At 39.3% G+C, this 20,953-nt stretch overlaps 1 long non-coding RNA gene across 1 annotated transcript in view; it reads left to right on the top strand.

Moving 5' to 3' along the window:
* Nucleotides 1-11,077, top strand: part of LOC119737206 — a 33,860-nt gene extending 22,783 nt beyond the window's left edge. The window contains exons 2-3 of the long non-coding RNA XR_005272351.1: nucleotides 8,537-8,594; nucleotides 10,930-11,077. This is a non-coding gene — a long non-coding RNA (uncharacterized LOC119737206). The remainder of the gene's footprint in view (nucleotides 1-8,536; nucleotides 8,595-10,929) is intronic.
* Nucleotides 11,078-20,953: the final 9,876 nt, after the last annotated feature.

The raw sequence follows: 20,953 nt of genomic DNA, 5'->3' as shown, positions 1-20,953 counted from the left end.
AGTACATAATGCACTGTACACATATAGTTGCTAGGAAGCAATTAAATATTTGTCCACAATGAATTACAATGTAGTCTGTTTGTTTGTTCTATTTTTACCCACTCTCTGGTTTCATATCACATGTGAGCCTTTCTTTTGGCTGTGCCTCATAACAACCTGGGGGAAAAAAATACTGATTGTTTGTTTTGCTTTCGTGGACCCTGGATCTAGACACGTGTGGTGTGCTTTAGTACACATTATCAATGGAACTTGTGTGTCATATCAATGCAGGGTCAAACAGCTATTGCAGTGACGTACATGGATGTATACATGCATGTACACACAAAGCCTGATATTTGTGACCGTGACATCATCAGCCTTTTGACGTACATGCAGTGGGCATTGTCTGACGTGTTATTGTGGGGTTGTGGTGGTGTTTATGGACCAGGAAATACATGTGGTATTACATGTACAACCCATGTAATAAGTCACTTGATCAGTCTATATGGGGCAGTGATATTGAGTAATTGACTGGTATGCAGTGACAGACTATATATTACAAACGGGGAGCAGAGTGCACAGCATTTGAACTGATTTGAACTGAAGTACGGCATTGAAGTGAAACTGAATACACGTTGAGAAGAATTCAGGTAAGTCTAAGAGAACATTTGCAATTTCAGATCATTCTATGACTCTAAAGCTGAGAGATGCTGACATGTAAATTTGCAGACATGCCAAAAGCTTTCCGAATTCGTACAGCGTCAGCAAACAAAGTGCATGTACTACTAGCCCATGTTGTCAGACAACCAAACGCTTACCTCATTAAAGGGAATATGCAACATTTGCAAACATCGAAAAATAAAACTACCAAGTTTTTACGAAATACCTTACTAGGATGTTGGTAAATGACAGTCTCAAGCATCTTGTAAAATTATGGCACCTGGTGTGAAGTCATTTTCAAGAAAATGGTATTTTTGTAAACATTTCCAGCGTTGGAAAAACCTAACTATTTTTCAACTACTGCTCCAAATTTACCATTTTTTTTCAGTCCAAATTTTGTTTGCTATTGGTTACATGTTCATGAACGGGTGCAGGCCAGCTAGACTGGTTCCCTTGCCTTACAATTTTCCATCCTCTATAAATTGATCCATTTTATCTTTTGTGGAGTCAGGGACCCAGACTACTTGAACATTTTTGTTTTTCTTGGTTTTTCCAACCTTTTCGAACACCAAACTTCAAACTAATGTCAGTGTAACAATATTTGATCTATTAATACTAACCTCTCAAATAGTTCACTTCTGAAAATTACAGCAAAAGCCAATGATGTACATTCCCTTTAAGCGTCTCTTGTTCAATGAGGACAAGAACCGGAAATGTGGCTACCTGCTAACCCACACCCTGCTGCAGCAGGTACATGTACATACATGTACCGGTAGTCAACATCCACGCAATCACCACTGACAAATTCATCAAGCGGGCGCTGAAGCAGGAATACTGAAGTTTTGTATGTTGGGCGTTGGACTGACTTTCCTCAACCGCTCAACTGTATGCAACTTGAGCTAAACTTGAGTTAAAGGGAATGTACATCATTGGCTTTTGCTATAAGTTTCAGAAATGAACTATTTGAGAGGTTAGTATAATCGATCAAATATTGTTACACTGACATTTTTTAAGTTTGGTGTTCGAAAAGGTTGGAAAAACTAAGAAAAACAGAAATGTTCAAGTAGTCTGGTTCCCTGACTCCACAAAAGATAAAATGGATCAATTTATAGATGATGGAAAATTATAAGGCAAGGGAACCAGTCTAGCTGGCCTGCACCCGTTCACCATGAACATGTAACCAATAGCAAACAAAATTTGGACTGAAAAAATGGTAAATTTGGAGCAGTAGTTGAAAAATAGTTAGGTTTTTCCAACGCTGGTCGGCCGACCACCGTTGGAAATGTTTACAAAAATACAATTTTCTTGAAAATGACTTCACACCAAGTGCCATAATTTTACAAGATGCTTGAGACTGTCATTTACCAACATCCTAGTAAGGTATTTCGTAAACACTTGGTAGTTTTATTTTTCGATGTTTGCAAATGTTGTATATTCCCTTTAATGAATGACTGAGTATTGGATATCACCAACATATACATGTACATGTACCGGTAACATGCACTGTGTCATGAGTTCTAGTGTACCGATGTACATGTGTACATGTACAGAAGTTTGGTGCAAGTACAAAAGTATGTGTAATCTGTCTTCAGCATATTTTTCAGAAATTTAAATGCTCCTTGAAAAAGACCTGGTTCGCGATGTCGCACACTAAACCGATGAATTATAGCGACCGTGTCAATGCTTGCGTCGTGTCAATGCTTGCGGTACTAATGGAAATTTCCAACGGTGCGTCTTTAGTTGGAAAGGCCTTCTTTTGTTGATTTCTTCAAAATGACAGCATGCCAGAAATAATAATTTCACAGGGAGTTTTTGTCAGTAAAAATGTCAGTTACATTTTGGATAGCTGCACATGATGGACTGTAGCTTCAAGCTAAAGACACAAAGTCTGTATCATGTACCCTACATGTACCGGTACATGTACATGTACGTGTACATTGCAGTGCAGCCAGCATTGAATAGTCAAGTCTTCACAATGAACACCATACTTCACCCAGTTGGGCCATACATGTATGTATAGCAATAGCCACCTAGACGCCTTTTGAGGGCGTGAATGACGTCACGGGAACCCTCGGGGGAGAAATCCGTCTCGTGACGTGAAGAAAGAAATACAGGCGGTGCGTTAAATAACTCATGAATTCTGTATGATGAACCTGTCATTATGTACATGTTCATGTATTTTATAATGAGTGTGATTAGTGCAGGAAAGTGATGTATTTGCTCTTACATGTACGTCTATATATGTCTTAAGAAAAGTGTGAATAAAAATGGGGCCTTTTCCCAAGGTGCATTGTGGGAAATGGTTGACAAATTCGCAGTGCGGACTATTTCAAATTGTTAGTTTGTCCGGTCAGTAGTTTCGTAAGCGTATGATTCGAGTATCTGTTCGCCCTTTTCTTTTCCTGTTTCCAATATGGTGTTTTTTTGTTAGGTGGCAAAACGCTATGCCCCAATCTAAAACAAATAAGCTCATTTGTTTGTGTACTGATCAATACACGTTCACATGGGCCGTGGTTTGTCGACTGTAAACTTGAAAAATGGACTCTCCATGGCAAACTCTTGGTGGCACTGCATTGTGAAAGGCCCGAATTGACTGTACATGTAAGTGAATAATAGTCTATGAATGCATCCTGTGAATTCACAAGCGGAATTTTTGTAGCAATTTCCGATGATGGTCGGCCGACCATCGTTGGTTTTAAATACTGCCCACAATTTACCAAATTTTGTAGTTAGTCCACATTTTTCTTTGCAATCGGTTACACATCCGTGAACGGATGCAAGCCAGGTAGTCTGGTTTCCTGACCTGAAAACTCCCTGACATCTATAAATTGCTCCGTTTGTCTGAAGTAAGGCCTGGGAACCAGACTACAAGAACAGCATTTTCTTCTTGGTCTTTCCAGCATTTATGAACACAAAACTTTAACCAGGTTGGATGTAACAATATTTGCTATAAAATCCATCTCTGAAAACTACAGCAAAAACAAACGTTTACACAGTACCTAAAAGCAGTCTCCTTTCCTCCTCAATTGCCTATTGACTCATACTTAGAAGGGGCTGTTTAGAATTCCTTTAGGCCATTTTTTGCTTTTGTTTGTTTTGTGTTGAGTGCCTGGGACTTTCCCCTTTCTTCTTCAACCTCTTCACACATCACTGCACATCAGGTGCAGCATGGAGCTACATAGGGTGTGGATATGAAGCAAGTTCCATTGTTGAGGACAGTGTGTGGGTGGGTATTGTAACAGCTCATGTCTGACCCCTGGTGACCTTTATTGCATGGATTGTATCCTGGTATTTGTAATGTCCAAGTGCCGTATCCTGTTAAACCCTCAGACAATTGTCATTGCCATTATTCACAAGATAGCCGTTTCAATATCAGATTTCCCCAAATCCATTTTTTTCAAGCGGCAATGAATTATGTAGGAAAAAAAAAAATTGTATAGGCTTTATTCACGAGTCGGGCATATTGATTTGAAAGCGAGTTAAAATCTTCATTTTTTTTTTTAATTTGGGAAGAGAAATGAAAAGCACTGACATAAAGTTTATTACAAATTGATACCAGTCTGCTCTGATGAGTAATTTAAAATATGTGATTAAACATAGCCTAATGTTTTAAGCCACATTTAAATTTTTTTTTTTAAATGAGGCCAGAATGCATTAAGTAGTCTGGCACCATCCCATTCAACAGTTCACAATATATCAATACATTCAGGGAACACGACCAAAATGGCTGCCTCATGAATAAGGTCCGTTGACCCATGGTGTACGTTAAAAATATTCAAACAGTTTTATAAATCCTCCCTGTCTGCTACTAATAAATTCAGGCCCAAGTCTCCGTAGCCTGGCCGACAGACTCTGGGACGACAGTACCAGCACAGCGGCCAAACCAGCCTGGGATAATAATCCTCCCCCCCCCCCCCTTTCCACCCCGATCCCTCGGTCACCGGCTCGCGATAATTACGAGTCTGGTACATATGTAAATGTTTACACAGACCGGGGCAATCGGACATGTCATCTGATACACTGAACATGCCATTTGACAAATAAATACCGAAGGGGGGGGGGGGGGAGGTAGAGTGGGGGTGCGCAACGCATGGCATATTAAGCACGTGTGTGTATGTAATCGGAATCGCCTCATGCAAAATTAATGCTGTCATCTTCTTGTTGCTAAAAACAACAAGAGGCCCTGGGAAACCACACGCACAGTTTTGAAATTTTCTTTGTAAAAGTTGAAGTTCTGGTACTTGTACAAGAGCACATGTACAATGAGTATGTACATGTAGTCATGGCCAAAAGGGTGTTTAACAAAACATGAAGTAAAATTTTGCAACAAAATTGCTGGGAATAATAAGTGAATTTTTGATTTCGGTATTTTAAACCTTTGGCTGTGGCCATTATATGCGTTCAGGCCCCTAGCCCGTTTTAAACGCACAATTACAACCGGACCAAGCACATTCCCTTGTTTCATTAATATAGTCATGCATAGATTATTCAGGGCTAAAAATTGTGCATTGTTACCAACAATTAATGCACAATTTTTTATTCATGATGTTTTATTTCAGATTCATCAAGGATGCAAAAAAAAAAACCTCCAGCTACATGTATCTTATAGAGCCTGTGGTTACAATGGCATATCTGCAACAGCGCCCTCAGTGTTCAGGAAATAGCATGGACATTGTAAAGTACATACATGTACGAACACTGTACATTGTAAATAATGAGAAAAAAAACCCAAAGAAAAAAACAACAAACAAATAAACAAACAAGACACACAAATGTCAACCCCAAAATATTACCAAAACATCAGCACATGGCTTGAGTCTCAATTCCATACAGTTCAGAAGAATGGATACAGCAACTGTTATTTTCACGTAAAATTCATCTCGTTCCTTTTTAATATGGAAATCAGTAAACATGGTAAAGTGTTATGCATTTGTACATGGGTTTGACATTCTAACAAGGACATGAAAACCACAAGGACTATGAGAAAACCACAAGGACTATGAGAAAACCACAAGGAAACCGACTCTGGCATTGTAGCCTTCAAAATATTTCCTTCCCTATCGTATCAGCAATACACTTGACACAAATGACATTACTGATTACCCGACAATGTGATTCAATACCCTTAAGTGGATTTGCACATAAATGTGAAAATTTTCTGTCAATTCCAATTTCTTTGTGTCACGGATGCAGCACTTAAATCTTCTGCACGATAATCAAGTGCAGTATTGAAGCTGATGACTTTAATGATGTCCTCCATGTACAGCTTCCCATTAAAGGTATACGGTACATTTGCAAACATCAAAAACAAAACTACCAAATTATTATGAAATACCTTACTTGACTGTAAGTGTTAATGATAGTCTCAAGCATTCTGTGAAATTATGGCACCTGGTGTGCTGTCATTTTCCAGAAAAGTGACATTTTTGCAAATTGAAAATTTTTTCCAGTGATGGTCAGCCAACCATATTTGGAAAAAACCTGACCAACTAGTCTGGTTCCCTAACCTAATAATTCCCCCGATGTCCATACAAATTGTTTGGTCTGAAGTAGGGTCAGGGCACCAGACTACAAGAACAGCATCTTTTTTCTTGGTTTCTCCAGCATCTGTTGTACATACGAACACAAAACTTTAAACAGGTCAGGGTAACAATGTTTGCTTTAAAATGCCAACCCCCAAATCCATCCATTTCTGAAAATTACAGCAAAAGCAAATTGATGTTGTACATGTATATTAATCTACCTTTATTCATTCACATGTCCAATTTCAAGCATTAAAAAGAACAAAATGACAGTTCACGGAGCTTTAAAATGGTTATATTTTGTCACCAGGCATGCCGGGGTAAATGTGATTCTTAAATTTTGGGCTCGTTTTTTCCTGTCTCTGTTTATAATACTGACATTTAATTTTGTAAAATTGTAAAATTTAGTTGATGCACTCCTACATGTACGTACTTTATTCCTCCTCTAGGGGTGATAGCTGTGAAGCAAATGACCTCCCCAACAACTATATTTAACAACATTTAAATTGCAAATTTCGACGTTCAGAGGTAACATTGGGACAGGAAAATGTCACACTTTGGACCCTTACTTTATGGAATGCCCCATGTTAAAGGGAAAATACAGCATTTGCAAACATCAAAAAATAAAACTACCAAATCATTTTGAAATACCTTGCTGGACTGTTAGTGAATGACAGTGTAAAGCATCCTGTAAAATCATGGCACCTGGTATACTGTCATTTTCAAGAAAAGTGGTATTTTTGTATCAATTTCCAACGCTGATCGGCCGACCAGCGTTGGAAAAAACTGGCTTTTTTTTCTTCAAATACTGGCCCCAGTTGACCATCGCACTTGTTTGCAATCGATTACACACCTATGAACGGGTACAAGCCAGCTAGACTGGTTCCCTGACCTTACAATTCCCCAATGTATGTAAAAAGCTCTGTTTCTTCTTAAATGGAGTCAGGGAACCAGACTACAGCAAAATGATTGTTTTTCTTGGTTTTTATAGCATTTTCGAACCCAAAACCTCAAAAAAGTCAGTGTAACTATATTTGCTATATATTTCCAACCCCCCAATTCCATCCATTTCTGAAAATTACAGCAAAAGCAAATGATGTATATTCCCTTTAATATAATTATTCAAGAGCACAATTTTGTGAAAGAACCCAGCTTTACATGACCGCACACGGTTGTCATAGTGAGACACGCATAAATGTAAAATAAAAGAGAAAACCTCCCCACATTAGATTGTGGGCATCAGCCATGGGTGTTTTTCTGGCCTCACCGTGTGGGAGATTTTTTTTTATTGATTAGTGCCGACGAGCGACCGCCGACACTGAGCCGCGTTGTCCAACGCCATCGCTGCGGAGAGAGATTTCTCCCCGCATACATAATAAGTCTCGATCGTATACAAGTGCCTCGCACAAGTGCAGAGATTACCGTACCTTGTACGTGGTCTGATCCGAGGGCCCCATGCGTTTCTGGACGTGGTTTTTGTTGTTCTCCACTGAACTCTGCTGGTTGTGTAAGATGAAAATGTGGGCTTGATGACAGCATGGTTGTGGATGGTCTGTAGTGTGCACATGACGAGCGTGATCGGAATATATGTTAATGCAACATCGGCATTTTAAGTTGGATTTTATTACCAGGTAATTGCATTAAGATCTAATGTTGCTGTAGTGAACTGTGTGTACATACATCAGGGGTGTGAAATCTCAGCTTTAAAGCTGATTTCAGCTCTTTTTTTTGGCTTTTTACATGTGCCAGGTAGTACACTGTACTGGGCAATATTGTACATGTACACGTACATGTACAACTCTGTGTTCATGTGCTTGAGCAGCAAATGCAATAGGGAATTCTGTGTCTATTGTGCAGCATGTACATGTATTGTACCTGGATACACCATACATTTGTACATATTTGTGTGTAAAAAATGTACATACATGTACGTATACATGTGCATGTACCATGTGTACCGGTAGGCCTACATGTTCATGGGCCATCCTATAAATTTCGGGTCTCTTGTTGCCATTACATGTACATTGTGCATGTACCGGTACCTACATGTACATCACAGTACATGTATGAACTTCGCAATTTGCCATTCAAGTATACATACAATGAGGTGTGTTTTATAGCTCCATGGTACCAGGTAGTTTGTGTACAGCTGCATTAAGTACTACATCCAGAATTACAAAAACAGATGTCAGATGTACATGTACAGATGTACATGTACAACGTGACAGGGACAGGCAAAAAAGTGGACCCAAAATCGGTGGAATAACCACATGGTATGTATGGTTGTATTTTCAGTGCATTAGATGCTCATTGATGCACATCATTAGAGTCAATGATTAATTTTGATTTGATTTGTTTCTGTCATTGATTCACAGATCTTTGGAAACACCTGTGGCTGCAATCCACATTCTTTGATTTATTGTGCAGATCCAGGTGAGTAACCTATACACATGTATACATTGTATACATTGTAATACATGTATACATACATGTAAGTCTGCCAGAGCTACTCTTGTGCATAATATCGAGACTGCGAGGTTGTGGCTATAGGAAGTTTATCTTACAGCCACAATAAACACTCATGACATTTGTGTGAAAGAATTGCGCAGTGTTTTTGCAGCATGTGGGTGTTTAATGTAGGAAATTTATCTAATAGCAAAAAAAACCAAAAAAAAAAACACCAGCATTGAAGTTACCTACAAAATTGCCATGGAATTGCGTGGTTGTATTGCAACATGTGGATGTTTATGTGTACATTGTGTGCACAGGAAATGATTTCATTGTCACACGACATATGTTTGTACCGCGGAACAATTACATGTACTTCCCTGCCAGGGATGTTTTGCTGACTGTGCTTTTTTCCTTCTCTGTTTACGTGCAGTTCCTTTTTAATTCCGACTTCATACCTATAACCCATTTTGTCGTTTATCACAAGATTTTTCCCCTTTACAGCTACCCTACTAAAAGTTGTTTTCTAAGTTTGATATGTTTGAGACCTATTTTGTAATCTTTACTTTTTTGTTTATTACACTGTTATTTCGGTTGTGTAAAAATCAAACGGTTGTGTACTGTATGAACCTAGCAACCTGTTGTGTTAACTGTTGTTTACACAACTTGTGTAAAATATTACACAATTACTTGTTCTTTTTTTTTTTTTACACAACTGGTTGCTACCGGGTAGGTTCATATAGTACACAACCGAAATAACAGTGTTTTAACAAACTTTTGATGACTTAAGACTTGTGTTAATTGTTTCTAATTTAATTGTTTTTTATTCCCCGCCCCCCTGTTTTTTTTTTGTTAAGTGTTAAGACCCGCATTGAAAACAAAATTTTGAATAAATACATGTAGACTCGGTCATGGCTGGTTGGGCAGCTGTACCATGTTAACCCTCAATCCTCCAAAATCCTCCTGCCAATTTTTGATGATTTTAGAGGATTGAGGATGAATGGCAAAGATATCACTTTTTTGTGTGTCGGTCGCATTACTTCAAGCCAGTAGGCCACATCCTGCGTTGGTTACGTTCAGCAATGCATACATGTAAATCAGCCCAGTGTTTTTCCTCGTATTTCATCCGCACTGCTTCTAAACGCCATTTGCACTGCCTCAAACCATAGCGGTAATCAGCAGAGGATTTTGGAGGATTGAGGCAGTGGTCACCCTCCGCAGACTATAAATTCAAGAAATAACAGATGATTTTGGAGGATTGAGGCAGTCCAATTTTTTCTTGGTTGCAATTTGAGGATTTTGCAGGATTGAGGTTGCAACCTACCGGTAGCCAGAGGGCCTATGGGTGGTTAGGGTTAAAGAAATTTACGCATAAATGCAAGCTCCCAAATGTAGACATACTGTTCCTGAAAATTAATAAAACTGCTGCAAACTGCTTACTATCTGTATTGACCTGAAGTTCAAGTGGGTAAATACCTTGTTCTATGGTCTGTGACAGCTTTTAAGAGATACACATCCATCATGGTCAAGGAGATTACACACTAGAAGTTTTGAAACATTTCTCTGATTTATTAATTAGATACCGGTATCACATTCAATTGGCTCTGTTCACTTTCTTAAATTATAATGTTTGAATTAATTGCCCAGATGTAAAAAAGAATGTTCTAGGGCTTAATTTTTCATCCTACCGGTACCAGGATCTTTTGTGAAAGAAAGAAAAGGATTCCTGTTGAAACAAATGTAAGACATTGGTGTAACCCTAATCCTCCCAAATCCTCCAAAATCTTCCAAAATCTTCTTTGCGTAAGTGGAGGGTTACGAATGATTGAGGCTGTTTGGTGAAATTGTGTGGCTGATGATTTTGGAGGATGCATTATGGCAAGGTTTCAGGCTGAACCTTTTTCTTGTTTTATGCTTTGCCGTGCATAAATTTAGGACTAGATTACACTTGAAATCATCCACACTACTCAAGGATTGGCACTGCCTCAACATACATGAACAGTGATTGTTGGAGATTTTGCAGGATTCAGGCTGTGGTCACCCCTCCAATGAAAAAAAAATTCAAGAAATAACGGATGAGTTTTGAGGATTTAGGCTAAATCCAATTTGGAGACAGTTGGAGGATTTTGCAGGATTGAGGTTACACCCAACAAAAATGCCCAGGGGGTTAGGCATGTTAGGGTTTCAAATCGTAAAATTTGTCTGCAAGCCAGCGCAAGGGAAACCTCGCTAACTCTCCTTCTGTGTCAAGAGTCATCCCCTGTTTATAAGTGCATGACCAAGTTGTACATGTAACATCACCTGTCTTTTGTTTCTACAGTGGCCCTGCATGACCCCAAACAAATTGTAAAATAAGCTCCCACCACCCATGCAAAAGATAATCATGGCGGTAATGTATTCCCTTAGTATTTTTGAACAGTGCAATTTTTATCATTTTCTTATCATCCCATAATCATTTCAACTACATCAACATCTACATTTGTAAATTTACCCGAAAACAGATCACAAAAAGATGTGCGTGAATTGTTTTCGTTTTGCTGAAAGAACACACACTTTTTTTGTGATCCGTCGACAGAACTTTAAAACGGTGGTTGTGTTTACATGTAAAACTCCTTACCTAACTTGAAAAGTACACATATGTACATGAGTGATTTGAATGATTCTTATACTAACAAAAAGCTTATGAATTGGACCGTCATATCCTAGATTTTGAAAATGCTACATGCAGAACTTCACTAAAACAATGGTCCTGACATTTGGGTTTCGGTTTTTTTTTTACTCACCCTGCATTGGGGACATGTATGTATGATATACATTTTGTACAATGTATCAGTGTATCAATACAAATGTATTTACATTGTATTTACATGATTCAGTGTATTACAATTTGCTTACAATGTATACAGTATCAAGTAGGTACGTGTACATTGTACAATTATACAATGTCCACACTTACAAAGCTCAGTTTACATGTACACATCTATTCATTCTTCACTGTCATTTGGCAAAACCTAATATTGATTGACATCACCTGATGCAAATTCCGTCTTACGAAGTATTTAATTTCTTGTTGTGACATTTATATGACTGCTTGTACTATACACTGTACATTGTACACATCAATCTTCCGGTATGTACCAGTAAATCCTCTACAAATGTATAGGACATAAACTTTGACATGAAAATATAGGATCGCAGGAGCTACACTCTCCAGTATACATGTACAGTATATCCCCGCCCTATTCACCCGACTGCCCAATATTCATGTCGACGTTGTAATCATATCAACTAGGCATACATAATCAGACACAGCCTCTGCCTATATACTCTCACACTCACGGCACGCGCTCATGCCTGCAATCTGTCTTACGACGTCCCTTAGAGAAAGGGAAAAATACCGTATGCTCCCCTTTACTCGTGTCATCTATTATTTTTTCTCCCGAAGCCTGCGTCCCCTCCCGATCCACATTTGTCATTTAGTGGGGAAGGCTGGGACTATTTAATGGAGTTCCCATTGCGATAGTCACTGTACAGAACTACGTACAAGTCAATTTTTTTTTTTAATGGTGAAGTTTACGGTGGACGATTTATCGACTTGGGAGCACCAGTGTGTCCCTCCGCTTGTAATAATAACATGAGCAGTGAATGCCTTGTTTATTTTTTATTACATCGTATGTACATGTACATCATGAACACAGGAAGGCATTCTGTCGAAATCAGGTTTCATTTGCTGGCCTAGTCATTTGTTCAACCTTTGCTCTTTGAGTGTCAATTTTTTTGGCCATTTGTCAGGACATGCCAGATTGCCAATTTAGGCTTCTTGGCATTTCTTGGAGTGTGTGGCTTCTCACCCTTGAAGTCTAGATGCAGCAAGAATGGGGCATTCTCTTAATAGAGAAAGTATTGAAGTGTTTGGACAGTGTGAGTCTACATGCATGTAAATTTTGACATCTTAAGGTTTATTTGCTTTGTTATTATGTTGGAGGACTTTGAATTACAATGTCGTTGATTGGTAAATTAAAGTAGAAAAGGACGATTAAACCTTCCCCCACCCCAAAAAAAAAATTAAAATAAAAAAATAAAAAATAAAACAATTAAAAAATAAATAAAAAATAAATAAATAAATAGATAAATTAATTAATATAAAATCGTCAGCAACACCACGAAGTAACGCCCATGTACATACATGTACCAGTAAAAACTAGCAATCGGAGAAAACGGCATCTAAAGTTGAACGCGTTCTAAAACAACACCTTTCGTCAAAACGGCAGAGTATTTTCAGTTGGGTTTCTCGTTGTGGACACTTGATGAATTGAATTTATTAAATCTGCTGTTTTTCACCCGTTTGTTTATTAAATCAATAAAAAGAAATAAGAGAAAAAAGGTGAGTGTTAGTTCGTGAAACCGAAAAAGCTGCGAAACTGTAAATTTTCGTTTTCACAAAGTAACACTCTTCAATGAATACAACACAAGGAAAGTGCAACTTCAGGTCAGCGCGCGCGCGCTCATACAACTTATTACAAGGAGGGTGTTACTTCGTGAAAACGTTTTTGCTCAATTATGAGCAGAGTGCGCGCCTTGCATTGCAATGGTAAATGGAACTTGAGTGTTACTTCGTGAAAACGAAAATTGTCACTTTTGCGCAAAAGTTGCCATGGATAATTAGCGTAATTATTAAAGTAAAACTCTTGAAGCTTTGAAACTTCGTGCAATGGTAGGCCTTGATGAATAATGGTTAAAAATGTAAAAAACTCAAAATCGAAAAAAAATACGGTTTAAAGGGAATATACATCATTTGCTTTTACTGTAATTTTCAAAAATGGATGGAATTGGGGGGTTGGAAATATATAGCAAATATAGTTACACTGACTTTTTTGAGGTTTTGGGTTCGAAAATGCTATAAAAACCAAGAAAAACAATCATTTTTCTGTAGTCTGGTTCTCTGACTCCATATAAGAAGAAACAGAGCAGTTTACATACATTGGGAAATTGTAAGGTCAGGGAACCAGTCCAGCTGGCTCGTACCCGTTCATAGGTTTGTAATCGATTGCAAACAAGTGCGATGGTCAATTGGGGCCAGTATTTGAAAAAAAGCCAGTTTTTTTCCAACGCTGATCGGCCGATCAGCGTTGGAAATTGATACAAAAATACCACTTTTCTTGAAAATGACAGTATACCAGGTGCCATGATTTTACAGGATGCTTTACACTGTCATTCACTAACAGTCCAGCAAGGTATTTCAAAATGATTTTGGAGTTTTATTTTTTGATGTTTGCAAATGTTGTATTTTCCCTTTAACACGTGGAGTCGGTGGTGTCGGTGACGAAATAATGAAGAAGTGTGTACATTTTGGTGACACTGTTATTTTAAGAATTCACTTAAACAGTATCCTGTTTATCAAACTATCAATATGCAGTACAGTCAGTGAGTTATAGGCGATTAGGCGTTCTTGCATACATGTAGTGTCACCCTTTTTAACCTCAACCTTCCCAAATGGAGGATTTTGCAGGATTGAGGCTATAACAGCAAAAACGATTTTGGAGGATGCACTGTGTCAAGGTCTTAATTGGGCCGGACCTTTTTGTTGTTTATGCCCAGCCGTGAATAAATTTAGGCCTACGTACATTACATGTACATACTTGAAATCCTCATCCGCATTGCTCCAGGATGTCACTGGTCTGCATCAACATATTGACAGTGATTGCTGGAGCTTTTTCTTAGGATTGAGGTAGTGGTCACCCCTCCAAGGACCGCATTCAAAAAATAACAGAGGATTTTGGAGGACTGAGGCTGTATGCAATTTTCACATGGAGGCAGTTGGAGGATCTCACTGGATTGAGGTTGCATCCTAGCAAAACAGGGAGTTACATGTAGGTTTAATGATGTGTACGCGTCCATTTAGCCACAATACACGTGTCAAATTCTATTCCTGATTTTGATGAAAGTTGGACCAATCTCTCAAGTCATCATGCATATTTGTATCACTTGAAGGGATAATAATCTGTCTTCACCAAATTCCCTGACATGAAAATTTTTCTCAGGTTACACTGTATACATGTACATGTACTTGTACAAATGTGCATACATACGCCGAGCTGCGTATTCAGGTGGAATATGACAGACATTAGTGACAGGCTTCTGCACGGGCGACATGTGCGCAGTGTTAATGCATGCATAAATTGTCGTCGCGGCCTGGTCTCGTATCGTGTGTTCTTGGGAGCTGAGGCACTGGTACATGCACCGTGTCTTGGGGCCTCCTGGGGGAAAATCGAGCCACTTGGAAATACTGGCTAAGGGTTTTCTCAAAGATTTGTTCACATCTTTTTTTTGGGGGGGGGATTTTATTAATGGCCCAACAGCTTGCTCAGTCGTGGCGTGGGTTTTGTGGTCTGCCTAAGGGGCCCGCCGAGAATTTTCGATTATTAAAGGTTCATTTTTGTAGGTACATGTAGAATCATTTGCATTTTGTGCATTTATTATTATTATTATTGCTGAACATTTATTTCAACGTTGTTATGTCACTAGAAATATTAAATCGTTATGTTAACATTTAAGCATACAAAATATAATACGAAGTAATATTACACAACACCGTTATTAACATAATGAAAATATATACATAATCCACATATAACAACACGGGGATAGGGTGATGAAGCGATCACTTTTGTTCCCTGACCCGTTGGACACTTATAGATGTAACAAAATTGTTCAAAATCTTAAAGGGAAGATACAACATTTGCAAACATAACAAAGCGAACTGATCATTTTATCATGAAATTCCTTACTGAATTGTTAGGGAATGGCAGTCTAAAGCATCCTGTAAAATCGTGGCTCCTGGTGGGCTGACATTTTCAACAAATATGGTATTTTTCCAACGCTGGTCAGTCAGTCAGTGCAACGCATACACGTACATGTTGGTATGAAAAGGACGCTTAGCTGGCCCTCGGCGACAAGTAGAAAAAAATACAATCAGATGTTAATTGTAACGTGAACCACAGTAATCATCTTTAAGTGCATACAGTTTTTTGGCATTAAGTCTTTTGTCTATGTGAATTGATTGAAGAAAAAAATCCATTATCGACCCCATGATTTAGCGCACAGTGATGAAGTAATGTTGGTGCGGTCCAGTTGACATGGGAAAACATTGCGATGTAGTTTTCGCCAAACTAGCAGGAGGAATCAATCAAAGAGCTGTACCTGTGCATAAATTCACTGCTGGTTCATTACATTTTACCCCGGGGGGGGGGGGGGGGGGACCTTGGTTTCTAGTTAATCTGTTTGATGTCTCCTGTAGGCGAATCCGCAAAACAACGTGCAGTGGCGTAATTCAGCCTATAAATGCCACACTTTATTGAACAACTTTCGCAACATTTCAGTTACATGCATGTACATGACACAATTTACGAAAGTTGTAGAGTGCATACATTGTAAGTCTGTGATTTACGCAACAAATTATGGCCTGACTGTACACAATCATTAATTAAGGTGGCATACATGTACGTTGTGGCGTAGCGACAGAAAACTAACTATTTTACTTGGGGTCCGCTCATAAGTCCGACGCCTCATAGGTCCGACACCTCATAAGTCCGACAAAATCGCATCCCCCAACCAAATAAAGGCCCATAAGTTCGACGCCTCATAGGTCCGGACGACGCCTCATAAGTCCGACGCCTCATAGCTCCGACGCCTCGTAGGTCCGACAAATTAAACGCTTTGTTTTTCCAACGTCGGACTTATGAGGCGCCGGACTTATGAGGCGTCGGACCTATGAGGCGGAATAAATAAATGTTATGCCTCAAAAGTCCGATGCCTCATACATGTAAGTCCGAAATTTTGGACTTATGAGGCGTCGGACTTATGATACGGCCCAATTTTACTGACTAGTCGTGATTCTTGTTAAACCTGTCATTGTAAAGATAAAAAATGATTGTACATTTATTCTGTCTGCCTTTTTGATCCTGAATCCCAGAAAGTCAAGAAAGATATATGTTTTTCATAAGTACACATGCGCGCATGTCCCTTAGGCATGTATTGCATAAACATTGTACAAATGTACATTAAAGGATAACATTACCCCGATCCATAATGCCCGGCAGCATGATCGTTAAAAAAACAAAACATTCCATATCTTGTGCTTGCGAGTCCTCACGATTAATGCATTAACACGGCCAGACAGCTCGGATCGATGGTTGAAAAATGGCCAACCGACTTAATGGCACGAGATTATGCATCAAGAAGTTGGTCAGGGTCTGGGATGGTTTTTCCTAGGGATCCGCTGCGCGATAAGAGATCACTAACATGCTCCATGGCCTGATAACGCGTTAACATGATGCCTGCTTGTGTGTGCTCTTGCTGGGTTTTTTTTTATGAACAAAGGCAGCATGCACACACCGGTTTACAGTTCGCATCTTATGATGTTTGTACAGTATTCATAATTGTATCCCTTGTCTTGCTAAAGTCTGTAATAATATCTTTTGAGTGAGCATAAGTTCTGCTTGGAGAATAACAAAACAAGTGCACCTCCTGCACCCGATTTCAGGAAGCACTGCGACGTGTCGCAACTCAATTTTTGACGCGTAACACGTCGCAACTTACAATGCATTGTATGATCCATTTCACAAAACTTACAATGTGCTGAACGCATCATACATGTACATATACCCGGTAGGATCCTTTTACAACTTTTCAGAACACATCGCAAGTTGCGTCTTTTCTTAGCCAGTTTTATGCCATAAAAAAAAAAAAAAATGAGACTATAAAAAATACCGATACAATATGTGTGAAGTTGAAAATGATGGAATATGTACATCTAAGTATGAATAAGCCTTGAAAACGGTAGCTAACAGTCCACCGTGAGCTTGTTTTCCTTTAAAACTGCATCGTTCGTCCGCCATTTTGTTTGAAGTTGTAATAACTTTCGAGAGGAGATCTGACGACTTTTTGCTTAAAATCAGACGGCTATTAAATCTGCGTAGAATAAATTTTACAGTTATCGTTGTGTGCTATAATAAATTCACCTACGGTATGTTGCACGATGTGTTTTGTGAAGTGAATCGCAGGACGCATCGCTGCTGCGACGCATTGTAGGGATACGATGCGTCTCAGCACTTCTACCGGTCTACATTATGTACATTTTTGTAAGTGACGATGAGTAACTTACATATTTTTGTCAAGTGACCCCTCAAATCTTGTCACAATACTTTACATGTACCCATTAAACTGCGTTCACACTGCACGATCACAAAGTCGTTAATAAGGTTCACCAACTGTTATAGTGGCCCCAGACTAGACACCATGAATTTCTGTCACAACATTGAAAAAGAAAAAGAAATCTACAGACTTTACAACACAGAAAACAATTTTCAGTGTTCGAAAAAAAATTCATTTTTATTAACGCATAAATTAGTTTTTGCCATTTTTTCTTGATGTCACTAATTCTTTATTGATATCTAATATTCATGTTTTTATTTATCATTTTTGTGTTCACACGCATGTCATTATACTAACAATTGCCATTTTTCTTACATTGTTATGCTCACTTCCCACATTATAGTTAAATGAGCTTTGTTCAGTTACATGTATGTACATTCCCGTACATTGTATACTTGTAACATTTTCCATTCAATTGTTTTGCTGCTGTATGGCAATATGCACTAAGAGCCATCCTCGTGTCGATTCAATTGATGTAATGACCATCCCAAATGTGTCCATCAAGTAATGCTGCACATCTGCTAAACACCAGTTTCGGATAGCCATGTGGTTAGTACATTCGGGTCTCCAGACCGTGTTTGTTGACATGGCATTTGCACCGCTTAAAACGATCTTATCCTGCAATCATGATGAATTGCTGGGGCTGAAACATTCGTGCGTGACTGGGTCAACGTTAATGTTGCTGTCGGAGTGTCATTACACATGACGCACATACATGTACATGTGTGTAACATGCATACACTGGCGAAACAGTTGACGTTGTACGTACAGTGTACTTTGGGGAACTACCCTGGCCCATTTTGAGTGCGTTCGCTTAGCTGACCGGGATCGACTTGGGTAAAGGCAGACGGGTTAGCCATGACAGCGGGGCTAGTCAAACACTCAACCGCGGGCCATCACGATCCTCACGAGACGTCCGTAGCAACGGCCGCCATGGCCGTAGCCAATGACAAAAACGCCTGTTTCGGATTGGGTTTTAGTTTGAGCTTTACTGCTTCTCAGTCAAATGCAAAACTCAAAAAAATTGGGCTGGAATTATAGCCTCAAAAGTCACAATGATTGAATGAACTCAGTAAATGATTACCTTTAAACTTCAAATGAAGTTTATTTTTAAGTCCACTTGAGATTTCTGCTGTCCGGCCGCCATGTTTGTCCGTTTCTTGGAATGAGCAACGCATGCGTGTGACTTATCGCCACCACTGACTCTGCTCCACGAGCAGGGTGTGTGGTGGGTGAGCCACGAGTTGGACGTCAGAGCTAATCGACTGGCACAGGGCTGACCCGTGATGACCGGGTGAGATAAACCAACGCCCTTTGAAGACAAGATGTATGGAAGACTTCAGTGAATGGGCTCCATGCAACGAACAAGAGAGGACGCTTTTTAACCACTTTTGAGAGTCCCGGGAACTGACACACCGCATGCACAGTTGCACACATACTTACATTGTAGTTCTGGCGCGCATCGCCTGAAGTACGCACGACTGGTTTGATTTTGAATCATTCACAAAGCCATGGCTTCATCGCATGAGTAGACACTGTGTTCAAAGTTAGTGAGTGTCATTGACTTTACAAATGTACCGGTACATAACGAAACGTGACCTCGCTGAGTGCGCTGTGTGAAATGCGTCTACTTTCATGGCACCGTAAACTTCACTCTTCATAAACTACATTTTTAAAAATTAACTATTCAATAGCGGTACCCGCTGCTATGTACATCAGATTCGAACCAGCCAACCGATCCCGTTAGCTCGGTGGTTGAGTGGTAAGACATCTGCACTAGAAAGCAGGAGGTCGTGGGTTTGAGTCCCACCCGAGTGATTTTTCCAACTTTCACTCGGGAGGTAACACACTGAGTATACAGTGTTTAAACGTCGGTGAAGGGCAAAACCTAATTTGATTTATATCACCCAGACGCAAAATTCCATCTTATAATAACTATTCAATCATTCATTTTAAGTTTTTCAATCTTTCAGAAACAATACCATCAACCATGTCTATAAACTACGGTGTATGTTCAACAGGGGAATGGATGCCTCGAAAAAGATGAAATCACAATTCGGATTCAGAGTTTGGAATCGATTCTAAACGATTCCGTCTCGCGGAATCTACTCTAAACGATTCCGGGGAGGAATCAGTCCTAAACATTCCGGCGCGGAATCGATTCTTAACGATTCCGATGCGGAAAAGTACAAGCCTACTTAGCACAATATGATTTTTTTTTTTGGAACTTATTAACAGTTGAGCAGTGCAAAACAAAAAATCCCGAAATGTCATCAAATCTGGCGCCATACACCTCAGAAGCACAAAGCAGAAGGAACTGAATGTAATGTAGTGTACATGCCTCCAGACCCTGAAAATGTTCTGCGTTGAGGAGCACACGTGGATTCCTAATAAATTACCAGACGCACTTTCTTGCCGCGAGGCACTACCGGTACATGCACATGTAGGCTTTATCATACCACAGCAATCTATCTCTTCATTTCCCCCTTTTTTTTGCTTTCTTTCATTTGGAAGTTCATGAGATTTCAGACGGTTGACCTGTCTGGGAAGATTGTAGGTCCCTGATTTGGCACAAAAAAAAAAGAAAAACGACATCATTTGGAAGTTCATGAGATTTCAGACGGTTGACCTGTCTCCAGGGGAAGATTGTAGGTCCCTGATTTGGCCAAAAAAAGAAGAAAAAAGATCTTTAGCGTCCCCGCCCGCTTCCTTTTTGGAGGCTGCCTCTTTTTTTGTTGTTGATACATTTAAACAGTGACATCATTCTGGCCTCTTTGTCTGTTGCATCTTGCCCATATAAAGCTGGTATGTCATTCCTGAGTCCAAGTTGCGTCCATTTAAAAAAAAACAACTGCCGGCCAACTTGATAAATAGCCTGGTCGGGCGGCCATTTTGGCAGAAAAAAAAATTAAAAAGGTTCTCCTCCTTCCTTTTTAAAAAAAAGCAGGCACTAAACACGTTTTGTTTTTTACTTGGCCTTTTCATCATGATGAGAAGTCAGACCTGGGGTATTGCTTTACAATCACGAGAATCAGACAAATTAATTGTCTGGAGAATTTCCAAAGGTCTATGGTGACCAATGTTTCCCAAGATTTAATAGTGACAAACATGATGAAACTGAATGTTGGCTA

The sequence above is a fragment of the Patiria miniata genome, unplaced genomic scaffold (genome assembly GCF_015706575.1).
Source record: "Patiria miniata isolate m_02_andy unplaced genomic scaffold, ASM1570657v1 HiC_scaffold_3, whole genome shotgun sequence".
NCBI classification, from domain to species: Eukaryota; Metazoa; Echinodermata; class Asteroidea; order Valvatida; family Asterinidae; genus Patiria; species Patiria miniata.
The sequence above is the reverse complement of the archived record's forward strand: the minus strand, read 5'-3'. Positions and strand labels throughout refer to the sequence as shown.